General features: G+C 46.4%; 2 protein-coding genes across 15 annotated transcripts in view; both read right to left on the minus strand.

Annotated features, from left to right (window-relative positions):
* The window catches only part of LOC147718587 (transcriptional regulator Kaiso-like), a 368583-nt gene that overhangs the window by 278940 nt on the left and 63856 nt on the right, over positions 1–25787 (minus strand). For 4 of the 14 annotated variants that reach the window (XM_086918525.1, XM_086918523.1, XM_086918529.1 and 1 more), the window contains exon 2: positions 8237–8310. The exons of 6 other annotated variants lie outside the window; for them this stretch is intronic. The gene's annotated coding sequence lies outside the window, so the exon portion shown is untranslated. Of the gene's footprint in view, positions 1–8236; positions 8343–20921; positions 20941–25787 lie in introns of those variants that run through there. 4 more of the 14 variants (XM_086918524.1, XM_086918530.1, XM_086918528.1 and 1 more) reach the window with 2 other exon arrangements.
* Positions 1–25787, minus strand: part of LOC147718588 (transcriptional regulator Kaiso-like) — a 189294-nt gene that overhangs the window by 106534 nt on the left and 56973 nt on the right. The gene's annotated exons all lie outside the window — the stretch shown is intronic.

Below are 25787 nucleotides of genomic sequence, written 5' to 3' on the forward strand. Positions count from 1 at the left end.
TCTGTTTGTTGATTGCTTTTTCCGTATGAGAAAAAAATCTGAGTAGAATCCTTTCCCTTTCTTTTGAAGAGGGACCTCCTCTATTGCTCCTTTTACCAGAAGGGACAGAATTTCCGCTTTGAGGGTTGAGACATGTTGCGGTTTTCTGTGAATAGGACGATGATCTGGTGGTTTGTAAAGGAACTCCAGGGTGTGCCCCTGACAAATTAGGTCTAGCACCCATCTGTCCGATGTTATAGACAGCCATTGGTGGAAATAGGCAGAAAGGTAATTTGTCTGATAGAGGCTGTGGAATGACGAGGAGGTTGGCGCCTTGGAATTGTCACGTCTTCGATTGGTGTCCTGTAATTTTCCTCTTGCCGATGGCTTTCATCCAGATTGTTGCTGGTAAAATGAATTTGAGGATCGAAATTGCTGTGTATTTGCATACTGACGGTACCCTTGTTGAAGGTACAACTGGTACCTATTGGACTGTTTGGACGATCTTTGTTGAAAGTGTTCTCTGGATCATCTGCCACGAAAGGAGTGAAACCTGCCTTGCTGCAGTGAGCCCAATGCCCTCCCCATATCCTCCTTAATACCCTGCAGGGCATCATTCACCTGGTTGCCAAATACTTTTTAACAAGCGAAGGGCATGTCTACTATCTTAGTCTGCACTTCCGGCCTGAATGAGGTAGCCTTAAGCCATCCCAGTCTGCGAAGATTTGATGATTTTATAGAAGCTGCTGCCATAACTGTAAAGCGTTTGCCTGTACCATCAAGCTTCCTTCCTTGTCAGGAGGAACTGAACATGTAGCTGATGGATTCTTTGATCGTCTTTGTGCAGCTTGCATCACCACAGATTCTGGTCGGGGATGACCAATAAGACATACCAGGGAGGATTCTGGAGCCCGGTACTTCTTCTCTATTCTAGGTACCGAGGCTGCAACAGAAGCTGGATGCTTCATAATTTTCAATCCCTCCTCCCAAATATGTTTGACTGTGGGAATTATTCGGATTGATTTCCTAGAGGACTCTTTGAAATCATATAGGAAACATTCTGTTTCCTTAACTGAAAGAGGAAGATCAAACCTCTTAGAGACCTTAGAGACCTTCTCCATGAGTTCATGGAATCTCAGGATGTCTTCTGGTGGACATATCGCCGGGGAGGGCGACGGCGAAGGGGAAGAAGGAATAATGCATTGATCCCATTCATCTCAGACAGGATCGTCTTGGCTAAGTTCTCCTTCCTCAGGTTGGTCTTCAACCTCGCTGTCAGCCAAGTCATCTCTAATGGTGATGACTCTTGGAATGAACACATTCTGCACCGGGGGCAGAAGCTGCTTAACCCGGAGCCTGCGCTACCGGTTGCTGCATATTTGTAACATCCAACGAAGAGGCATTGGCTTCAGGGAAGCGACAATTGTATTGTTGATCGTGCTCCTGAGATCCGATACCAGTGATAGAGGCATGGACTCAGATCCCTCTGACACTAGGTGTGTCCTCCTCCTCCTCCTCCTCGTAATCATAGGATTGTTGAAAAGTCTCATCTTTTGGAACTAGTTAAAGGTCGTTCTTTAAGCGAGAAGTCATCCTGCACTTCTAGGTATTCCTTCTCATCAGTATCCTGACTTTTAATTTATTTTCAGCTGAGAAGGACTGTAAGCCACCCAATATGAACTTTCCTCTTCAGACGTCAGCATCTCAAGAAGGTTTGACTGAGGCAGCGGAGACATTTTCATCCAAGAAGTAATTTTCGACATTGCCAGATCTCTCAGTAGACAAGCCCGTCGACGGTGGCGACCTTCTAATGGAAATCGTTGACTGTGATCTTTTCATTGGAGACTTAAAAGTTGTCGTCGACGGGGCGATCGACAACGGTCTCAAAAAAGTAGTCGTCGATGAGCCAATCGTCGACGGCGTCTTCGTAATAGCCGTCGACGAGGTAGTCGTAACTGTTGTCGACGTTGTAGTCGGAGCTTGGTCATAGAAACTCTTTTCTTCGTCGACGGATCCGACGACAGAGCTCTCGTCTCCGAAGACTTTTTGACATTAGTATGAAGCAGAGAGGAGGCAGATGACTCCTTTTCCTTTGATTTACTGATTTTTTGTTTTTTCAAATCAGATTTCGCCTCAGAAGCTCCCCCTTTGCGTTCTGAAGAGAAATGAGCTTTAGAATCATCCTCCGAGTCAGATTCTGAAGTAGCCTTTTTTTTTTTTAGAGCCACAGCAACAAACGTGCCCCTATCCTTAAGTGTCTTTGCTGAAAATGTCCTACAATGTTTGCTCTCCTTAGGGACGTGCTTTGAGTAGAGGCAGTTTAAACAATCCTTGTGGGGATCCTCAGAACAACCTGGCCTTCCAACAAGACCTACAGGGTCTGAACAGCCTCTTCTTAGTGCTTTCAGACATTCTGAAGTAAAGATGAATTAAAGACAATACCTCAGTTGCAGAAGGAAATGCTGTAAATACAAGTCACAAGTTCAACCAAGGGATCAACCCGGGCAAAGCTCAGGGAGACTCCTCACATGGCGGCGGTTGGAAATCTGAGGTATGATGGCTCTGCTGGAGAGTGCGATCTCAGCGCTGGATTCTCATTGACTGACATTTGGTCCACATAATGACGATACTGGGATACCAAAGTCTATAGGTCTTTATGGTATCTATGCAGTTTTTTTCTTTTACTGCTATCTATTTCCTTTACTGTGAGACTCCCCCCATGACGACGGGGAAGATACAAGCATGTGAATCTATGAAAAAGTCAATACTGGAGAAGTGTCTGCAACAAGACTTCTGTGTGACGTGGAGATGTAGTGCTGCCTTGCCTCAGGATTATCTTCAGATTCATTGTTGCACTGTAAATCGAGAATGCGCACATTGTGTGCACTTTCCTAACCATCCCAGGGGTTAGATGGGTAGCACATGAATGCGTGCCCTGATAACATCCAACTCAGCAAGTCTCTCCCTCCTTTTATTCATGTAAATATAACAATATGACATACAATTGTGTGCACATCATCATGTGGCAGTCATCTAAATTTCAAACGGAATGGAATGTTGGTCAGAAAGGCGAAATAGACCCATGTGCTCTGGTAGAACAAACTCTTAGTTTTCATATTAGATATTTGCCTGCTAGTTACATACCCATATACAAATTACAAACTATCTTGCTATACCAGACAAGGAAATGGGTGGCCTCAGTTACGTGGATCCATAAGTGATATAGTGGTTTCATATATTCGATTCCCCGTCATCTTTTCCAGGTAGCAAATGATGGCTCTCCACCCACCCAGTGAGCATAGCTTTCTCACACTCAAAGTCCACAGAACACAATGTTGCGGATTTCTGAAGAACGTGGATAAAGAATCGCATGGTTGGACTTTTAGCTCCATGCTTAGCATATTCAAATCCCATTTGCTGTTAAAGAGATCTCAGGTAGCCAAGCAAGTTTAAGCCCTTACGAAAGCATTGCTATGGCTTGAATGAGAGTCTAAATCTAAGCATGAGATGGTTCCTTATTTGTGAAATGCCCAAGACAGTGTAGAGGAGATAATGTTGCTCAGACATACTACAATCCATTCTCAGTTGTGAGTAGCACTTTCTGGTGACTGGTTTAGTAGCTTCCCAGACTATTTTTACATATGTGTGTGTGGAAGTATAATGCATTCAAACTGTATGACCTCAGGCGACATGCTAAGTTCACCAATAATCTGTTGGCTTGCGTGCCTGCTTCTCACTCCCTTGCAAGCAGCGGCAATTGGTTTCTGATGTTTGTGTACTACCACAGATGCCTTTACTATACTACTAGTGTTGTACTGGTGATGCACACGAAGCAAGCTATATATGTGGTGACTCTCCTAGCCCATACAATTAATTTGTTTGCTTTCCTTTCCAGAAGGCAACCCCGAACCAACTCATAGCCCTCCAGATCTCATTATGTCTGCAGTATCAATTACGGCATCTGCTTAAGAAAACTAATTTAACTGTTGGATGCTGACGTGGTGATTAGGACCCCCTGACCTCCATCCTTGGGGTTCCCCACCCTGGGTGATCCAGCTTGATGGAAGTGTCCTTTTCAAGGTTGACCACATTTATCCAACACCGGTATGTATTGGTTTCATGAGAATATGTGGCTCTAATGTCTGACAATCAATCAATCAGCCTTCTTGTAAAGTGAGACTACTCACCAGTTAGGGTCTCAAGGTTGTGTGTGTGTGGGGGGGGGGGGGGGGGGGGGGGGGGGATGAGAGGGGGCGGCGGGGTGGGGGCCTGGAGTGAGGTGTTCAGTCAAAGAGCCAGATTCGGAGGTCCTTCCTGAATGGAGGCAGTATCTGTTACTGCGTAAGATGTAGGGGCAGGGAGTTCCAGGTGTTCGCCACGAGGTAGAAGAATCTTCCTCCAGCCGAGGTCTTGTGGATTCGTGGGAACGTGGCCAGGGTAAGATGGGAGGAGTGAATATGTCTGACGGGTGTGTAGAAGGAGAGGGGGTGGTTGAGATTTGAAGGTCTGGTGTTGAGGAGGGTTTGTTCGAGTATCTAGAAGGTAATGCTTTCGTTTGTTAATCGAGAGCCAGTTGAGGTCGCTCAGGGGATCGGTGATGTGGCTGCTGCAGGAGATGTTCAGGATGAGTCTGGCTGAGGCATTCTGTATGTTCTGCAGTTCCTATTGGGGGTTTTTGGGTCGTGCTGGTGTATAGTGTGTTGCCGTAGTCGAGTCTGCTGCTGCCGAGCACATGTGTGATCATCTACCTGGACTTGGTGGGCATCCACTTGAAAATCTTCCAAAACGGGCATAGCTTGTGAAAGCAGGACGACGAAATAGCGCTGATTTGACAGTTCATTGACAGCGAGGAGCCCAGAATGATGCAGAGGTTTCATGCATGGCCCATGGGGGGGTTGGTGGGGTTCCGAGCACTACGGCCCATCAGGAGTCGTCCCAGGAGAAGGGTGTTAGAGTCCAGGATGAGGACTTCAGTCTTGTCTGAGTCGAACTCGAGGCAGCGATCTTTCATACTGCCTTCATCCTGTTGTGGAAGTTGCTCTTGGCAGCTGTGAGTTAGTCTGCGAGGAAAAGAATCAACTGGGTGTCGTCGGTGTAGGATACAATGTTCAGTCCGTGGCTTATGACGATGGCTGCAGGCAGGGCCATGTAGATGTTGAAGAGGGTGGGGCTCATGAAGGAGGCCTGAGGCACTCTGCAGCTGATCTCTGTGGACTTTGAGTAGAACGGTGGAGGGCTGGCTGTGTTCAGCCAGCGAGGAAGGAGTGGATCCATTCCAGGGATTTGTCGTGGATGCCGGCGTCATGGAGTCTTACGCAGAGGGTGCGGTGGGAGACGGTGTCGAAGGCGACCAAGAAGCCCATGAGGAAAAGGGCTGCAGTTTCGCCTTAGTCGAGGAGAGTGTGGATGTAGTCTGTAGTGGCGAGGAGTGCGGTCAGATTCTGTTTTCTCTACTTCCATTTGAAACCTTCTGGCATCCTTAAAGAATCAAGCTAAAGTTTAGTAGGTTAGCAATGGTAGATACTGGAATAGTAAGCTATTAGTTAAGAGCTTCCTATTCATCATCCACCATATTGGCGACCTTTCTTTTACACCAGCGGTCTGTGCTTTTCCACCCAATTCCTTTAGTTAAGTCCTAGAACTATCTGTGCCTGCGAGGCGGTGTCATTGTAGGGTATAGTACAACAGTGGACCGTCTTGTAATTAGCTCACTTCGAAGAACCTTTCGCAATGTGTGCAGTCTGATGTCTGCTAAATATTAGATACCAGCCATTGTTTTATTGCACTGGTTAGGTTTGGTTCAAATCTTCTGTGGATCTTTGAGGGCCTCCTCAAAAGATACTTTTTTTTTAAATAAATTTTCCTCACCCCATGTACAATTAGACAACGAAAATGAATCAACAAATTCTGATTTGATATAACGTTTGGGTGTCGAGTACCATTTTTTTCAAAAGTAGTTCATAGGGTCTAAGTTGCGCAAACCAGCTTTACTTCGTTCAACTGAATTCATTAACTATTTTGGCGTGATATATTTTAGACATTTCAATTCTGAAGTTTGTTTATCCTAAGCGGAGATCTTCATGCTTTTAATTCTCTGGGTTGGTTTTTAGGCTGAACAGCACTGTCTTCTTAGGGAGGCAGGTGTCCACCATATTCTACAGATTTGTTTTATGTATGTCCTTGTGTTTATAAAGGGGGGTGTAATAGTAATACATTTTATAGGTGTGATTAAACGCTGAGGTTATCACTTTATGGTTTCCTAGTGACATTTTCCACTCCTAAATGTTTTCAGACCTGTGTAACTTTGGTCCTACAAGGTAATCATCTACTCAAAGAATCAGTCTCAACAGTTCCTGCATTCGCAGGACCCACTTCACCATCCAAGAAAATAGTGTACAAGGCACAGTACTCATAACTGCTTTAGGTTTTGAAGCCACAACTTGCTGCAAGGTTTGCTCTTGTACTCTTGATAATCCCATGGTTGTCAGTGATGACCAACTTTGTGGTACTCCAAGTAAGCTTTTGGCTACAGGTATAAAACGTAAACTATGCTTTTTTCCTTAGCACAGAAGCAATCCCAACTATGGAGATCCATGATCAACAATACAGGTAGACATTTTCAGAATGACCTGAGTTTTCACATTTGCTGAAAAAAATGTATTTCTTTAAGTGTATCAGTCTGTATTTTGCACCAAAAAACCCATGTTCTTTTCTTTAATTTGTATACTCTAGATGTATCGACCATTCCATACAGATGACTGAAAAACAAATCAGAAGATTTGGCCAAAAAGAGGCAATATAAAGGTGAAGTTCTTACAGTTCACACAAGCCCCACTAATGACTCCCGAAACTCCATGGTCACTTCTCACCTTCGCCTAAACACATTTTTCGAAAAGCAAACAAAAACAACCAACCAGAGCAAAAGACAGCAGTAATATGCACAGTATGTGACTCTTTAAAAAATGCCTATAGAAAAAACCTATAATTATTGAAAATTAAATGGGCATTAAAACGTATTTTTGCTTAAAAGTATCTGAATATCACGAAGATCTGTGCACAAACCACAGAAACACAAACAGCAAAATGTGGAATAAGTAGGTGGCGAGAGGGAAACAGTCTAAAGCTTAATTTCAAGAAACTACAGATTGCAAATACACAGGAAAGAAATTGAATGGTAGCTCTTGTGACATGGGGAGGATGAAAACATTAAAAGATAATTAAAAAAAAGTTTGAACCATGGCCGACATGTTAACGAATGAGGACTAAATTACTTAGGCATGGCTGAGAGGTGAAGATTGCTCTTTAACTGTTTTACCCAGGTTTTGGAGGCAAAGAGCAACAGCAGACTTTCGCATTAGCAACATCAGAAAAGTATACATATAATTAATCTAAAAGGGAATCCTTTACAAGGTCACATCTATCCTGAAAACGTGATGCTATTTGGACTATTAAGGACACATCTATTTGACATCAAGGCTTCCTGGCTGACTGATGGGAAAGATAAAGCCGGAGCAGAACATGACTGCGGAGAGGACTTTCTTCACATCCCTGCAACAATTGGTTCTGTATCTAGTTAAGTTGACAAAAGAGGACAACAAAACTATCCCAGTAAAGTCAGTGTCCCTAAACCACACGTTAAGATTCGCTTTCCAATCGTAAAGGCAAGGCTGTCTAGCTATAAATGTAATTTGAGAAGGAAAAGTGGCTACATCTTCAAGAACAATTAAACATATCTGACTGAGAAAATACATCAAATGGGGGTGGGATACCTTTTATTTGCCCAAAGCATAAGAAATGTAACTGGTGGGTACTTCTTATCATCCTTAAATATATCATATCAGAGTTGTGTTCTGGTGGTATAAACCAAAATACCCAAGACACGAGCTTTAAGTGTCATTAACTTAAACCATAAGACGCCTTCGAAAATCCGTATTTATGTTTTTCGTTTTGTAATTGTTACTTTTTCTCTCCCACCCAAAAAATCTTTCAAAACCTATTTACAGAAAAATAACTGATTTAATATTTTTTTAAATCACTGTACAATAATTTAAGAAAAACCAATTTCAAAACCATAGAAGGAAATTTTTTGTGCTAAAAACACAGCTTGATAAACAAGTAACTACTAGAACTACAAGGGGATGGGGGAGATTTGGGAATAAAGGGGAGGGGAGGACTTTAGGTAGTTGCATGCACATATTCAGACAGATATACAATGTATTCAACATATGTATAAATAGCAAAAGGCCTTTCTGCTCACCTATGAAACTGCAAAAGTGTCCTGGAGAGCAAGGCTGAATGCGATGATCAGTTCCACAGGCATCGAACGGCTGTCTGAGAGATAAGAGCAAGCTGACGCATTCGGGCTAGGATTCGGAAAAGAATTCACGTAGAAAAATAATGTGACTGCATTTGTATGCAATAAACATCAATTGTCCAGAACAGTCATAACGTCAAAATTATTACAGTTCCTGATTAAATATCTGGATAGGCAGAGCACCCAAGATGCAAGCCTTGCATAGATCATACCAGTGTAGGATGCCACTTTATGCTGTTAGTATTGGCACTGTTAATTCAATACACACAAGTTTGCCAGATATCGCGGATCTGTTGCCCAGCTTCGCTATGTGGATTCTTCCAACTTGCAATGTTCATTCACCCTTTTGAAGACACTGAATTATATTTTCCCAATACGCCCAATTCAGTGTGCTGTGGTGGTTTTGATCTTCATTCATCGCTTCAGACGGCACACTCCAATTCTGTATCTCGATCGCATTGTTATGCAGGTGTACTGAAATCTGCTATGTAACTAGTTATATCAGACTATAGGCTTTTTATTCCATTTTATTTTTTTCTTAATAGTTTTGTCCAGTAAGGTGAATATGATAATTATTGGACGGCTGATTTGGTGGTGACATTTATTTCAATTTAGAAACTCTTCTAGTTTGCATCCACCGAGGTATTTGAATTATATAACATACATTGTTGTTGTTTCAGGAGTTACCTTCAAGTCATCCATGACAAATTGTGCAACTCATGATGCAAGGCACGCTCCAAAAATCATTTTCATGTTATTTAAAATTTTTCATTGAAAGTGAAGTCTTGGGAGGATGAACTGGAAGAATACTTGGATGTCAGGAATTGCCCGAGCATTTGCCCTTGTCCCACTGGATGTCAAACGGTTCTGAAGTTTCATATTTAATTTATTTCCAATTGTTAGATTACCATGTACACTTTGATGACAACCCCTAAGTAAGGGTGAACATAAATTTAAAAAGGTACACGTTTGTAAGTCAAATGATTTTTGCAAAGCACAACAATGGCATTTAGAAAGCACTTCTCACCCAATTCATTGGTCGCACGTTCAATTGAAGTGGCAACTGTTAAGTTTTGGAGGTTCTTCCAAAATGAGTTTTGCTCATTAAAAAGTAAAATGTCAATACAGACAGGAAGCATAAGCACACAACTTAACCATAGCAGAAATAAATTGACCTCTGGTGATCAAGTAACAAAATAATCCAATTGTCAGGGTGCACAAGCGTAATTAATTATATGACTTGTTTACTGAAACAGCAGCACGCCACAAACGTTCCCTTTAATTATCTACATGAATGGGGAAAAGTAATTTGAACACCAAATATATTGACAATATTTTTGCAGTTTCAAAACACTTAGGTCAGCTTTCTAACAAATTGGGCCAACGAGCGACAATTGGGAAAGCAATATGCAGCATCTTTACAAAATCATTTTCTAAGCGCATAGAACAAAAACTATTTTAACAACTATTATTCCAACTGATTTCTGAGAATTCTGTGGAGAAAGGGAGGGGATATACCTGATGATGGGTCTTGTTACATATTTGGCCATCCCAATTACCCACTGTTTTATTACACAAATCATAAGAATGTAATTTAAATCCTTTCACAGCTAACTGAATATGCTCATCAAGTTAAGTTTAAACTTAAGGCAGTTCACAACAACTTCACTTGGTTTTTAAACTTAAGGCAGTTCACAACAACTTCACTTGGTTGAAGATGTACCAGGCAGACAATACACTTTTCTAGTCTTCTCAAGTCTTGCATCAAACATGCATGGATGATTGTTGATGGAATCCAATTGAATAATGCATCCACGTAACCACCATGTCATTCATTGAAAAGATTGTGTTTTTGTCACACTAACACAAAGTCTAACGCACAGGAATGATGCCATAGCCCAGCTGCAAAGTCAAATATTCTTGAAAGAGCAGAATTACAGCACCAATGGAAACAGCTCGCAGATCCATAGTGTTCTTGTCACCGATCATATCATGTTTCTGTCACGCATGGTGCAACCATCAAAATGTTATACGTCTTACATTAGAAGTTTCAAATGTATGGCTTGAATTTCGCCTTTCTGATATGTCTGAATAAGCCACAAAGAAGATGCAGAAAAAACAATGGAACTCCGAAAGCAGAAAAGGAACCTCTCATGGCCTCTGTTAGTCATGAGACTTCATAAAGAAGAGGGTTCCTTTGTATTACAGAATTGTCAAATTGCCCCTCAACTGTGCAGCTGAATGACTGAATGCTAATAAAAACTGAAATCTCAAAGGAGGCATGTGTGCAACCTTTCCAGCAGAGGCAACATTCCTGTATTTACTAGATCCCATACTACCTAAACAGTCCTACAGCTTGTCTTGCCACTGTAAGGTGGAAGCACCTGAAGAAGGAATTCAGCACAGAACAAAGACTCGACATAACCACAATAATTTGACTCCGCTCTTGCACCTTACATATTAGGTTATTATGTACCTCTTGGGCTATCCCCGTGTGTCTGGACAGACTTGCCCACTTATGTTAAATGGTTATGGAACAAACAATGCCAACATCAAAGAGCAGAGTTTACTCGTAAAAGGATCAACCATGAAGAGACAATATGTTTTTAGGTCCTCTGTATCTCTAGCCAATAGACAGACAAGTAAAAGTGGATGTGACGCGATCGAAGGCACAGTTTAGAAATCTGAGATAGTTAAGAAAGTCAGTTAAATAATGAAAACTAACTTGACATCTGAAGAAAAAAAATCAAAAAGGTATAGCGATATTACTTTTTTTTCTAATTGCAACAAGTCGAGACACCTTTTGGGAAGGCCATGAACACCAGAAAGCATCTCAAGATTATCCATGTTCTGGGGGGCTTTATCTGATGGATATTCAACATCCAGCAACAGAGAACCCAAAACATACTCAAATTTTAAAGACGAAACCAGAGACACAGTTGATTAGGAGCACTTCCTGTACCACCTTCAACAAGAGTTAGCAATTTCGAAGTTATAGGTAACAGTTAACACACTGATAAAGATGTAGCAACTGAAACAATTATAAATGTTCTGCTAGTTACATTAGTTTGTTAAGTACTTTACATTATACAACCAACCAATGTCGGGCAAGTTATAATTGAAATGGTTGGTATTAAACATGTATTTCTGAAGGATCCCAATGGATTGCCAAGGCACTGCCGTAACAGCTCTGGAAACTGAAATATGACTGCAACCAGCAGACACATAATTTAGAACCAGGTTGTCAGGCAGCCAACAAATGATAGGCAGTAGCGTGGAGGAAAGCAAATGGCTTCTTACTGTATACAGCACAAAACTTCTGCACTCCAGAAACAGTAGCTCACTGGAAATTTGAAAATGTGTTCATAACAGATTGTGAAATACAGAAAACCAACTCAAAGAAGCAGGCCATGTAGTTCAACAGTAAATGCGAATAGGAATTAATGAGCAGACTCCACTTGTTCCCTGTGCCAGCAATCCTTTTGGAACATTAGGCAACCCCACTTTGTGCACAGGTTTTGCACGGAAAAACCTTGATAATAAATTAATGCAAATGACTGATGGCTGTTTTTAGGGTTGCGCCCAGCGTTGCACTGCGCAGCACTGTCGCGCAGGCTAGAGCCCTTATGTCCGGGGTTTGAAATCGGACCCTGGAATCGCACACGCTTGTGCTTTTCCTTTTCGGTTCCACTATTGGGCTTTGTTTGTGTGTTTTTTTTAAACAGAGCAAGCAATAGACCAAATGAGGGCGCATTGTTCCGTCCATGGCCTATTGGTGTCTTTTACGTGCACCAAAGCCCAAATGTTTTCAATTACTGTGCCCAGACACGGGCGCGATCATTAAAAACATATGACTCGCAGTGGTGCGCGCGCACCACTGCGGCAGAGGTTGTTTTTTTTTTACAATAGCGATCGCTTTCGCGATCACTTTCCATGCCGCTTGTTAGGTAAAATACCTTCACTCCGCATTTTTTATTCCGCATACTTTCACTCCTCATACCATTAGTCCGCAGGTACTTTTACTCCGCATTTTTTCATTCCGCATTCCTTCATATATTATATGGTTTTATCTCGCATGCTTTTATGACTAAAATCATTTTAAAAGCATGATTGGTAAAAGTATATGTTTTAAGGTAAGTTGTAAGGTAAGTATATGGGTTTAAGTTATGGGGTGCAGGGGTATTTAAGGGTTAAGGGGTACAGGGGTATTTTTAGGGTTCAGGGGTTGTTTTGCGTTTTGGGTACAGGGGTATTTTTAGGGTTATGGGGTAGGTTTGCGTTTTGGGGTACAGGGGTAGTTTTAGGGTTCAGGGGTTGTTTTGGGTTTGGGGGTACAGGGGTATTTTTAGGGTTCAGGGGTTGTTTTGGGTTTTGGGGTACAGGGGTATTTTTAGGGTTCAGGGGTTGTTTTGGGTTTTGGAGTACAGGGGTATTTTTAGGGTTCAGAGGTTGTTTTGGGTTTTGGGGTACAGGGGTATTTTTAGGGTTCAGGGGTTTTGGGTTTTGAGGTACAGGGGTATTTTTAGGGTTCAGGGGTTGTTTTGGGTTTTGGGGTACAGGGGTAGTTTGGGGTTTTGGAGTACAGGGGTATTTTTAGGGTTCAGGGGTATGTTTGGGTTTTGGGGTACAGGGGTATTTTTAGGGTTCAGGGGTATGTTTGGGTTTTGGGGTTCAGGGGTAGGTTTGGGTTTTGGGGTACAGGGGTATTTTTAGGGTTCAGGGGTAGGTTTGGGTGTTGGGGTACAGGGTTTTTTAGGGTCCAGGGGTTTTGGGGTACAGGGGTATTTTTAGGGTTCAGGGGTAGGTTTGGGTTTTGGGATACAGGGGTATTTTTAGGGTTCAGGGGTTGTTTTGGGTTTTGAGGTACAGGGGTATTTTTAGGGTTCAGGGGTTGTTTTGGGTTTTGGGGTACAGGGGTAGTTTTGGGTTTTGGAGTACATGGGTATTTTTAGGGTTCAGGGGTATGTTTGGGTTTTGGGGTACAGGGGTATTTTTAGGGTTCAGGGGTAGGTTTGGGTTTTGGGGTACAGGGGTATTTTTAGGGTTCAGGGGTATGTTTGGGTTTTGGGGTTCAGGGGTAGGTTTGGGTTTTGGGGTACAGGGGTATTTTTAGGGTTCAGGGGTATGTTTGGGTTTTGGGGTACAGGGGTATTTTTAGGGTTCAGGGGTAGGTTTGGGTTTTGGGGTACAGGGGTATTTTTAGGGTTCAAGGGTATGTTTGGGTTTTGGGGTTCAGGGGTAGGTTTGGGTTTTGGGGTACAGGGGTATTTTTAGGGTTCAGGGGTAGTTTTGGGGTACAGGGTTTTTTAGGGTCCAGGGGTTGTTTTGGGTTTTGGGGTACAGGGGTATTTTTAGGGTTCAGGGGTAGGTTTGGGTTTTGGGGTACAGGGGTATTTTTAGGGTTCAGGGGTATGTTTGGGTTTTGGGGTACAGGGGTATTTTTAGGGTCAGGATGGGTTAGTGTTTAAGGGTGCAGGGGTATTTAAAGGAACTAGGGTGGGATTAGTTTTTAGGGTGTATAGGGTAATTATTAATTTTAAAAAATTAAACATATATATATATATATATTAAAATAGTTCTAAATATATTGTAATTTAAAAGAAATAATGTTTCATTTTAATTATATATATATATATATATATATATATATATATATATATATATATATATTTATTTATATATATATATTTTTAAAAATAAAGTACTTTACAAAGCTATGACTTCACCACACATGCATTTGTGAAGTAATTGCATGCGGAGTGAAGTCATATGCGGTATCAAAATTTGAGGAATTATGGCTTGCGGAGTGATGGTATTTGCGTCCTAAAAAATGCGGAGTGATGGTATGCGGGATTTTTTTTTGCGGAATGGGATCACATATTCCGCTTGTTAGCGTGGTCAGGGACAAACATTTCTCCTAAGCTGCTGTGTGCTGCCCATCTTTTGTGCCTTCTGGTGTCCTATTTACAGAAATGCTGCCCCTGACCGGCACTTGTACACAACTCGTGCTCACGGTGCGCGTGACTACTCAAAGTAGTCGCGCCCGCTCCTGGGAGCGCACCAATCAGAGTTCACCTTGAAGGAGACCTACACCCAGCAGTAGCCTACTTGAGAGACGCTAGGAGTTCCCAAGTACCCCTAACGGATTTCTAAGCCCAAACCACATTATTATAAGAGACTCTAAGAAGAGCCCCTCGCTGCTCAAGGAGCGGTCTCCACCCCTAGGACATCCTTGGATCAGCCCAACGCTGAAGACGCGGTTGGTCTGGGCAAGGCCGGATATGGCTGTACCTGGCCCAAGTGAGGAGTGCATGCAGCGCAGATGCTTCAGTGCTCAAAATAAACCCACCGTTTTAGAAGGAGCCTGCCTGTGTGTTATACCGTGTTACCACGCGATCTTGCAAACAGCGGTGCAGTGTGAAAATTGTACCTATATTTTCTGGGGCTACGTAGGTTATTGCGTATTGTTCAGTGTAAATCACCCCGATGCCATCTCTGAATACTGCGTACCAAATCTCTACACCATGGGTGTGTTATAAGATCATCCACAATTTACACTGCTGCAGTAGACCAGTGATAAAGCTAAACTTGCGTGGTGGCGTGACCCTGGGTGGGGTAACGCAGTGACCTCCCTCTGTCTTGCGGCTATAGGGACGCTACAAAACTTTAATATCTATTGAATTGCTGTACTAAGCGGAACGCATACAGCCTCGCACTACTTCACGGGCATAGCAACACAATCAGATACTACAGCCAGGGCCCCGGGAGCTATGCGGGAGGGAAGGACCAAATTATGCAGCAGGTTTGGCTTAATCATGTGGGAATAAAGGCTAAATTATGCAGCGTAACAGCGCATTTTGGGATAGTATTACTTCATTAGTGCACATGGTAAAACCGTTTGGGCAAATATTTAACCTCGCCAGTACCAGTTTAACAACCATGTACATTGATAAGCAACTAAAAGAGGACCAAGCAAACTTTATGAGGGGCCTTCCACTGCTCAGGAACATGTGCCGCAGAGTTTTTAGTCAACGTTTTTTGTATTTTTGAGCTAGAAATTTTCTGGGGTTAAAATGAGCAGATTAGGCAGCCGATAATGGGTATGTGGCAAATCCACAATTATGTAGAAAACACCATGACAGTAGAATCGCATAATTCCAGTGGCTCCTACTCCAGCCTAGTACTCCCTCTGCACCATATAACCCTGTGTGAGGCAAAACCCCCGGTAGTCCCACTTTGGCCCAGTGCACTTTGCCAACGCTCTGTACCATGTCATACATACTCACTCTCCTTCTGTGATACAAGGGCACGGCTACATCTCTGCACCGCACAGGCCTGTGCAAGAGGAACTCACAGGGCCTTGCGGTGTTCCAGTGCACTAAGGGGTACTGCCATGTTCTTTACCATGTCCTACAAGCTCACATTGCTCCCGTGCCCCATTGGCAAGTAAACCTTTAAAAGACAATTCTCATGTAACCTCACACTACTCCATTGCACGAGGGTACACTGCCAAAGATCTGTATCTTGCCCCGCAGCCCCACTCTACTCCATTGAACAGGGGACTGCTAATGCTATGGAGGGGCTCACACAGGGGCCAGCTTGCCTCCAATGGGTACGGAGCCAGTATGCCTCCCTGGGGGCACAGAGCCAGTATGCCTCCTTGGGGGCACAGAGCCAGTATGCCTCCTTGGGGGCACAGAGCCAGTATGCCTCCTTGGGGGCACAGAGCCAGTATGCCTCCCTGGGGGCACAGAGCCAGTATGCCTCCCTGGGGGCACAGAGCCACTATGCCTCCCTGGGGGCACAGAGCCACTATGCCTCCATGGGGGCACAGAGCCAGTATGCCTCCCTGGGGGCACAGAGCCAGTATGCCTCCCTGGGGGCACAGAGCCAGTATGCCTCCCTGGGGGCACAGAGCCAGTATGCCTCCCTGGGGGCACAGAGCCAGTATGCCTCCCTGGGGGCACAGAGCCAGCATGCCTCCCTGGGGGCACAGAGCCAGCATGCCTCCCTGGGGGCACAGAGCCAGCATGCCTCCCTGGGGGCACAGAGCCAGCATGCCTCCCTGGGGGCACAGAGCCAGCATGCCTCCCTGGGGGCACAGAGCCAGCATGCCTCTCCTAGGCCACAGAACAGAGAACTTTATGCGCCGGGGGTCTGCATAAAACCGGGCACCGCCTTCTTCCCGGAGCAGCTGCTGCCCGACCTGCTAAGGGCCTCGTCCCTTAATACCCCCACCCACTACGTCGGCCAAACGCTCGACCCTATCTTCTCCTCCAGCAAACACATCTCCTTCAGCCACTCCACCGGACTACACTGGACAGACCACAGCTGCGTCCACTTCAACTTCAGAAGAACCACGACCCACCACCACCCGCAACAGGTTCCCCGCAGAAGCTGGAGCAAGATCACCGCCGACCAGCTCACCACCACCCTCAGCCAGAACCCGCCCACCAACACGACGGACCCCAGCGAAGCAGCCCGCAACCTCATACAGAGGCTCACCAACTGCGCCGGCGAACTCGCACCACTGAAGAACCCTCCCAGCAGACCCGGCAGCAAGAAAGCCTCCTGGTTCAGCAACGACTCCAAGAAAACCTGCCGCACCCTCGAGAAAGCCTGGCGCCGCGACCAGACAGCAGAACACATGACAGCCCTCAAGAACGCCACCCGCAAACACCACCAGCTGATCCGCACCACCAAGAAGACAGCATTCAAAGAACGACTGGACAACAACACCCACAACAGCAAGGAACTTTTCAGCATCGTTAAGGAGCTCTCCAACCCCAGCGCCTGCAACAACGACATCACACCCTCGCAAGACCTCTGCGACTCACTCGCCTCGTTCTTCCACCGAAAGATCGCCGACATACACAACAGCTTCGGCGCACAAACCACACACCCAACCATCGAACCAGCGCCCCCTACCACCACCATCTGCACCTGGACCCCTGTCAGCACCGAAGACACCACCCGCCTGATGAACAACATCCACTCCGGATCCCCTGCCGACCCCTGCCCTCACCACATCTTCAACAAAGCCGACTCCATCATCGCACCCCAACTCCGGGACATCATCAACAGCTCCTTCGCATCCGCCACCTTCCCGGAGAGCTGGAAACATGCCGAGCTGAGCGCCCTCCTGAAGAAACCCACCGTGGACCCCACGAACCTCAAGAAATTCCGCCCCATCTCGCTCCTCCCCTTTCCAGCCAAAGTCATCAAGAAGACCGTCAGACAACTCTCCGCTTTCCTCGAGACCAACGGATCCCTCGACCCCTCACAGTCCGGTTCCAAGCAAACCACAGCACCGAGACCGCCCTCATCACAGCCACCGACGACATCAGGTCTCTGCTCGACAACAGGAAAACTGCTGCCCTCATCCTCCTGGACCTCTCAGCAGCCTTCGACACCGTATGCCACCGCACCCTGATACAACGCCTCAGCAACACCGGAATCCAAGGAGAGGCACTGGAGTGGATCATCTCGTTCCTCGCCGGAAGAACCCAGAGAGTCCGCCTCCCCCCGTTCCGATCCGCGGGCACCGAAGTCATCTGCGGCGTTCCGCAAGGATCCTCACTCAGCCCCACCCTCTTCAACGTCTACATGAGCCCTCTCGCAGCCATCGCCCGCCAACACAACCTCAACATCATCTCCTACGCCGACGACACCCAGCTGATCCTCTCCCTCACCAAACGACCCCGCCAAAGCCAGCCTACACGAAGGAATGAAAGACGTTGCAGAATGGATGAAGATCAGCCGTCTGAAACTGAACTCAGACAAGACGGAAGTCCTCATCCTCGGACCATCTCCTTTTGCCTGGGACGACTCCTGGTGGCCCCCTGCCCTGGGCACCGCACCCAAGCCAACGGACCACGCACGCAACCTGGGCTTCATCCTGGACTCCTCCCTCACGATGACCAAGCAAGTCAACGCCGTCTCGTCCACCTGCTTCAACACCCTGCACATGCTCCGAAAGATCATCCGATGGATCCCCACCGAAACCAGTAAGACTGTCACCCAGGCCCTCGTCACCAGCCGTCTGGACTACGGGAACACCCTCTACGCTGGAACCACAGCCAAACTCAAGAAAAGACTCCAGCGCATTCAGAACGCCTCAGCACGACTCATCCTGGACATCCCTCGCCACAGCCACATCTCTGCCCACCTGAAAGACCTGCACTGGCTCCCCATTAGCAAGAGGATCACGTTCAGACTCCTCACCCACGCACACAAGGCTCTCCACGACGCGGGCCCGAAATACAACAGCCGCCTCACTTTCTACACACCCACCCGCCAGCACCGATCCGCCAGCCTCGCCCTCGCCTCCATCCCACGATTTCGGAAATCCACCTTCGGAGGAATATCCTTCTCCTACCTGGCAGCCAAGACATGGAAATCCCTCCCCACTCACCTACGGCTGACCCCTAACCACCTCGCCTTCAGGAAACCATTCAAGACCTGGTTGTTCGAGCAGTAGCGACCCCTCCCCCCCTCAAGCGCCTTGAGACCCTTACGGGTGAGTAGTGCGCTATACAAATTTTAGTGATTGATTGATTGATATAGCGCCTGCGTTTTCCTACCTCAGCGGGACAGTTTACCAGAGTGTTGTCCTCAAAATAATTGGCGGGCCTGCCAAGGAGATAAGGGACGGACACAAGGACCGATAGGATGAGCCGCCATTGTGTTCTTGTGGGAAGTGATTGAAGGTAAGTGGCCAGTTTTTTTTAAAGGGGTGGGGCGCGTGCTTTGAAAATAAAAGTACCCTGTGTACATGGGAGTCAGTGGCCAGTGAGGTCTTTGTTGGTCTGGGACCGCAAGGCTCTGTTCGCATCTTGGTTGACTTGAGACCCTCACGGGTGAGTAGCGCGCTTTACAAACCCCTGATTGATGGCCCAAGGCTCCCTAGGCCTGTGATTGATCTGTGTGCGCCTCGAAGCTCCACAGGCCTCTGGTTAGTCTGTGGGGACCATGGTGCTCCCTGCACCTCTGGTGTGGCTGTAGAGACCCCACGTCTCAGTAGCCCCGTGGAGGTCTGTGTGAGCCCTGATAGTTCGTACGGGGGCGGGTGCCCAGAGGCTCAGTGGGCACGGAGTTATTCTGTCGGAGCCCTGGGGCTGCTTCATAGTGGCCCATCTGTGGCTGGTATTTGGGGGCCATGAACTACCAGAGGCCTCTGATTGGCCTGTGAGTGCCCCGAGGCCCTGTCCCCCTCAAGGGTGAGTGTGAGGTGAGTCCTGGCAATTGTGCTCGCAGGCAGTTATGTCACACTCGGTTTGCTGGTTCCTGTTGGTTTTGTCACTCGTCCTTGCATGCTCGGGTGCATGAGGAATGCCCCGGCTCTGGCAAGCGATAAAGGAAGAGAGCCCGCTCCGGTTTCACAGTCACGAGTCCAGCCGGACTCAAAGGCAAGGAGCCATGGCCCTGCGAGAGCGGATGGCGACTATGCCAGTCATGGAAAAGCAGCACAGGCCTATACCATGTGCCGGGTGCCCAACACCTGGATCCTCGCGGCTTCCATCGACGTGAAGGTGAAACAGCAGCGCTCCCGGAGGAACCCCTTAAAAACCACAAACACAGAACAGCAGGTCGATAGGCCTCATTATGCGACTCAAAGGACCCCCAGGGCACCAGCCTCCAGTCCCTGCATTTTGTGTTGGCCTCACAGGGCTTACTGCAGGTAAATTACTTGGCTGTCATTTTCCAGCACCCGCACCCGTTTCACAGCCATAAAGAGAACCAGCTCTAAAAGCAGATTACTGCCCCACTCCCACCCACAGGGGATTATAGCCAAGGAGAAAGGAGTGGAATACTTTAAATCTGATTGAAAGACCGAAATTGCAAATAGAAAACATGCTATTGGGAGGGAAAGCAGCTCCACCAAAAAAAAAAACAAGCATTGGTAACGCCAATAGGAACACGATTATGAGATGCACTGGATTTGGCAATAATATTTAGCCAAACTGTACAGCGACGATACTGAAAATAATGTAAATAAAAAATGCAACACCAATAAGCTCAAACTTTATTAATGTGGGATCTATTGCATTGCAAATGCTTTTTGTATTGAGGCCAGCAGTTTTAGGCCACACATTACACCCGAAAATAAGATGGTCCCCAACAATGTAGGCAATATACAGATTAAGGATCAGTAATCTTTTCAACAGACAAGCACAATTAAACATATGAGAAAACTGAAAAATAAGCACTACTCACAACACGGCATGCCAAATTCTGAGAACCCAGAGAAGGGCAATAAACTGCCAGCATACAGCGAGCACCAGCCTGACATTGCATTCAGCAGAGATTTTCAAAGTCGGCTAGGTGGATACAATGAAATAAGCAGACGCTGCAAGAAACAGACACCTTTATCAATGGGATGAACCCATCAAAGGGAAAAACCCACAGCTCGGTGCTGGCATCAATGCAGACCTGACTGCACTAGTATATGCTATGTACCTACATACAGTAACACTGTAAAAATGTCCTCTGTACTCTTCTGTATGAAGTTTCTATATATTATTCTACGAAACAATTGGAAAATCGCTGGAATACCAATGGCAGAATGTGTGCAATACAAATGCCAATTACATAATGTAACATTGTAGAACTAAACACACTACAGTACCTTTGGAAGTGTTCTCAGTCAGGGTTTATGGTGCATAGATGTTAGACCTGGGAGAAACAAAGTCACCATAACTGATTGCGCCTGCTGCAGCCAAAGTGATTCACAATGTATGGCGAGATCCTTGACAATAAGCACAGCTGTTCAATGTTGGGGGGGAAAGAGCACTATAAACCACCTTTTAAAAGAAACACAACTTTGATCCAGAGGACGTTACTATCATCCTAGTACTGGCAAAGTCTTTGAGAAAAATGAAGGAAAAAGCTCCTATTTTCTTGAAATAAATAATATTCTGGACACTTGGCAATTAAGGTTTTGCTCTGTTCAAATGCTTCCCAGGAGGTCAATCTACATAGCTTTGTGTCACAGGAGGCTACTCCCATTCAGTGTGTCTCACAAGGCTCTTTACTAGCTTCAATACTTTTTATCTGACGTTTTCACTTTTAGAAGCGGATATCGTTTGGCTGCATGGCTTCTGCCTATGCCGATGACACTCTGCTTACCTTCCGTCTCGACCAGCAAGTTGCATAACTACTGTCCAGCTGATCGAATGCAGAAGGTGCAAAACATTTTAAAGCTGAAAGCAATCGAGACAAATTCTTTTTTAGTCCAGAATACAGAGCATTGTGACAATCGGAATAATAGTTTAAGTGCTCTCCCTTCTACAAAGGTAAAATCTCTGGGGGTCTTACTGGACAATGATTTATTGACACACTCTCAAATCAATTATATTCACTGTGCAGGCTATGTATTACAGTAACGCTGATTTACACATATGACTAAGTGGGCATCTACACTTGGATGTCGTTTCTTACTTGTTTTAGGTATTCATTAGTTTGCTTAATTTCTTGGGTCTAGTAGCACCAGAAGCCATGTTATTTAAGCTTGCACATTTGCTCATTCTGCAAAGCATAACCTTACTTTCAATCCTAGCAACTGGAAGCAGGATTTTAGTACACCAATGAGCTCAGAACTGTAGTCATAATTACCTCACACTTCTCTAAAGAGAAGATCCTGTCTCCGGCTCATTAGATTTCTTTTGCTTAAAATAACACGTTTCTGGTATGCGAGTAGGTTCCAGAGACATTTGATCGGACACCTGTATAAAAGGTCCTCAATTTTATGTATTTTAGCGTTTAACACAAACAGACATTTTGAGGTAGAGCCTTTGCCAGCAACGATTGTCGTTAAATTATTGTGCTGGAGAGAATGGCGGCTAGTTAGAACGGCTCATACACACTCGCCGTCGATCCTGCATAATCCTGAGCCTTAAACGATCGATCGTAAACCGCAAAAACAAGTGAAACATCACCCCTGCATCCTACCGCCGTAGTGAAGGAGTTAGAATGACTCCTACGTGACTGGCGAGGAGATCGGAAAACTCCAGCGGCTTGTGGTATAGAAACGATGATTGTAGCACAGCAGCCTATGACTGCAGCAACTTGGTTGGTCTACCGCCTTCTCACTGGTGGATCGGCGGGCGTGGAACCTCTAATCAATAGGGGTCCACTGATCGAGTGTGCGCCGAAGAAGAGAGGTTTTGGTGAGCAAATTGCGGCTGGCTGTAAGCGGCAGAGCGTATGTCTAAGCGGGGAGACTGCCACCCGAGGTCCCGTCTTAGTTGGTTGACTGGGCCCTGATATGGCTGCAAGGATCTCATCCAATATCGGGGGATTAGAGGTGAGGCTGCGCGTGACGGCCTGTGGGAGAACTAAGTACTGAGGAGTGGAGGCAAGGAACTTGTCCATTTTGAGACCCCCCTGTTAAAAAACGATCCGACGCCTGGAGAGTCTGAGACAAATTCAGTGCAGGGACGCGGATTCTGTTGGGCGCTACCCCACCCCACCCCACCCCCACCCCCCACAGCGTCGTGCTAGCACCGGACTGGGAGGCTGTAAGGGTTGGCATAGCCCAAGGAAGATAAACTATATTGCCAGCTTGTGACTGGGTGTGCCCCTGAAACGGAAAAAGTGATCCAGGGCACTGTACCACGAGAGGAGGGGCAAGCAACTAGAAATATGGCATAGATACTCAACACTACGAGGAATCACAATCACAGAGGTACGCTTGAGGGAGTTGACGCTGGGGGTTCCTGCCATCCACACAGAGCTCCCGCTGATCCCTGAAGGCAGTCCCAGGCTCCTGAGGAACTGATGTAGCCTCAATAAGCTGGCGCCTTGGAGGGGGGGTCCTGATACTGGCAACTCCGACTGCACTACTGGGACTTACAGATTGATGCAGGGTTGGCTGTGCTTGGGAGGAACGAGAAGCGTGCTGACGCTATTGGATTTTCGGTTGGTGCAGGAATCGGGGGCAAACAAAGAGACCCCAGGGAAACCAGGCAGCCCAGCAGCGAGACAACCACTCTCGCTGAGTAGGCGGTGGGGACTACCAAGGGCAGCTCTGACATCAGTGCCCTCCCATACGACCTAAGGCTCAAATATGGCAACGGGCAGAGGTCCAAAGGTTAATGCACACAACAAGCTGGTCAAGTTTGCACAGAATAAATCCGGAGCAAACAGACGCACTGCAGATGGAGGTAACAGAGTTGCGGAAAACTCCCAAACAAATATCGGAGCCGATACTGCACGACATCATGGAGGCTATAAGCGGAGTGTGCACGTCCCTGGACTCAGTCAATATAGAAGTGTCCCTCATGAGGGCAGATTTTCGTAAAATGGCCGACAGAGTGAAAGACCTTAAAATTGTCACGGCAGCTATGCAGGCTGACACGTCTCTGCTCCAAATGCAGGTAACCGAGCTTCAGAGTCGACAGGAGCGGATGGCACAGCAACTCGATGAATATGAAGGGTGGGCCCAACGAAACCATATTCGCAGATTGGGGGTTCCGGAACGGGCTGAAGGGCCAGCCGCTGACCTCTATGTGGAAGATTTAATAACGACTCACCTGCAGCCCAAGAGACTGTGTGTTCACCTATAGGGATCGGAACACCATATTGCAAACAGTCCGCCTCTTAAAATTGACAACAACGAAGTCACATTCTTTCCGGACTTCACTGCCAAGGTCCAGGACCAAAGACGGAGCTTCCAAGCTCAGGGACAGGGATGTCAAATACGCCATGCTCTTTCCAGTGAAGCTTGGAGTGGAGTCAGGCGGCAAGACGTGGTTCTTCACATCACCAGAAGAACCCTGGTTAGAGGGATGGCGCAGAGTGGGAGGCCAGCGACAAGATCGAAATGGAGGACCTAAGCCACAAAAAGGGACCTTAGAGACCCAGTCTGTAATTACTTCCGCTGCAGTGAATGAGGAGACGGAGTGCAGATGGAACTTGTACCGGAGGCTGGGACTGCCTGAGATCTACACAATCGCAAGTACGGTAGCAGGGGTGGAATACCTCCTATGACTTAATCAGAGTGTGGAATGCCTGTGGGCAACTTTTTGGACTATCAGCCCCAAACGGACAGATTTAAGGGATGCGCTTCTAACTAGAATGCATATGGGGCGGAAGGCAGACTAAGAAAGGCATAACATAGGTTGCGGTTAGCGGGGATGGGGGTATAGCCAGCCAGCTCCTATAAGTATTTGTGGGAGGGAGAGAGGTACTCTGCCTAGTTGGGGAGTGGGTAGTTTTGAATCCACGGGCAAAGGGGCAGGGAGGGGGGGTGGTTGGGGGAAGAGGGATGGGTGTTCGCATCTTCAAGAAGTGTTTGGTTTACAAAGCAGAAACTGTATATTGTCAAGTACCGGTATATTTACTGACATCAGACTTAGGGGAGAAGACCAGGATAGAGTTTCACCGGCTCTGGTAGTTGGAAACCCGAAATGCCGGTCTCAATTGACCTACTACAATCTGACTCTTAATATACAAGATGACTGGGGGTAAGGGAGATCTGTCATTATCTGTCCTCACCTGGAATGTCAATGGGATGGGGGATAAAATAAAGTGTGGTGTCGTTCAGCAGTACTTGGAAAGATAGGCTCCAGACATTGTACTATTGCAAGAGACACACTTGGTAAGGAACAAAAGTAGAGCTGTTACACGATGGGGGTACAAGCTCCTAGTACACGCTGATTACACCACGGGATCCCGAGGAACGGGTCTCCTGGTCAGAAAGAACCTGGCTCTTATTGTGCTCCGTACATGGGCAGACCCCAGGGGGAGATTTGCTGTTCTGGAGGCACAATGGGAGGAAAGAGCACTTAATGTGATTTCAGTATATCTTCCGCCAGCACTGGGCAAGGAAGCACAGGCAGAACTAGGCAAATAATGATGGACCTTCCGGTAGGCACATTACTTATGGGAGGGGATAACAATAGGACCATGAATGACAATATCGACAGACACCCAAGACAACCATGGGCGAGACAAAATGTGATAATGGAAGAATTCACCACAGCCATGGGTCTAACAGATATATGGCGTATATTGAAACCGAATGGGACCCAATACACCTACTTCTCCAATGCACATAACAGCTCATCCCGTATCGATTGTTTCCCCGACCCATACTGCCTCCATAAGCAACTTTCGGCGCCCCCAAGCCTTGCCTAGGGGCATCTCGGGGCACTCCCCAGTTAGGGTTGAGCTCACGCACTGGGAACAGCAACCACGCACCACTTTAGTCATGAACCCATGGTTGCTGAAAATTCCAGACATTAAAGAGGAACTATGTACGCAAACAAGTAACTACTTCAAAGAAAACCTGGTGTTGGTCAGCTCGGCACTGACACTATGGGAGGCCTATAAAGTAGTCCACGGGTCAGGCCTCATCTTTAAAGATGGGATACATTAACCCCTTCACAGCAGGGGTTATTCCCCCGCTGTGCTGGGGGGAGGGGAGGCACGCGCAGCCCCCGGTGCTCATGAAGAGCTCGGCTCGTCATGCAGCACGGTGGCGCTGTGCTCA

This window comes from Lissotriton vulgaris, chromosome 4_1 (genome assembly GCF_964263255.1).
Source record: "Lissotriton vulgaris chromosome 4_1, aLisVul1.2, whole genome shotgun sequence".
NCBI classification, from domain to species: domain Eukaryota; kingdom Metazoa; phylum Chordata; class Amphibia; order Caudata; family Salamandridae; genus Lissotriton; species Lissotriton vulgaris.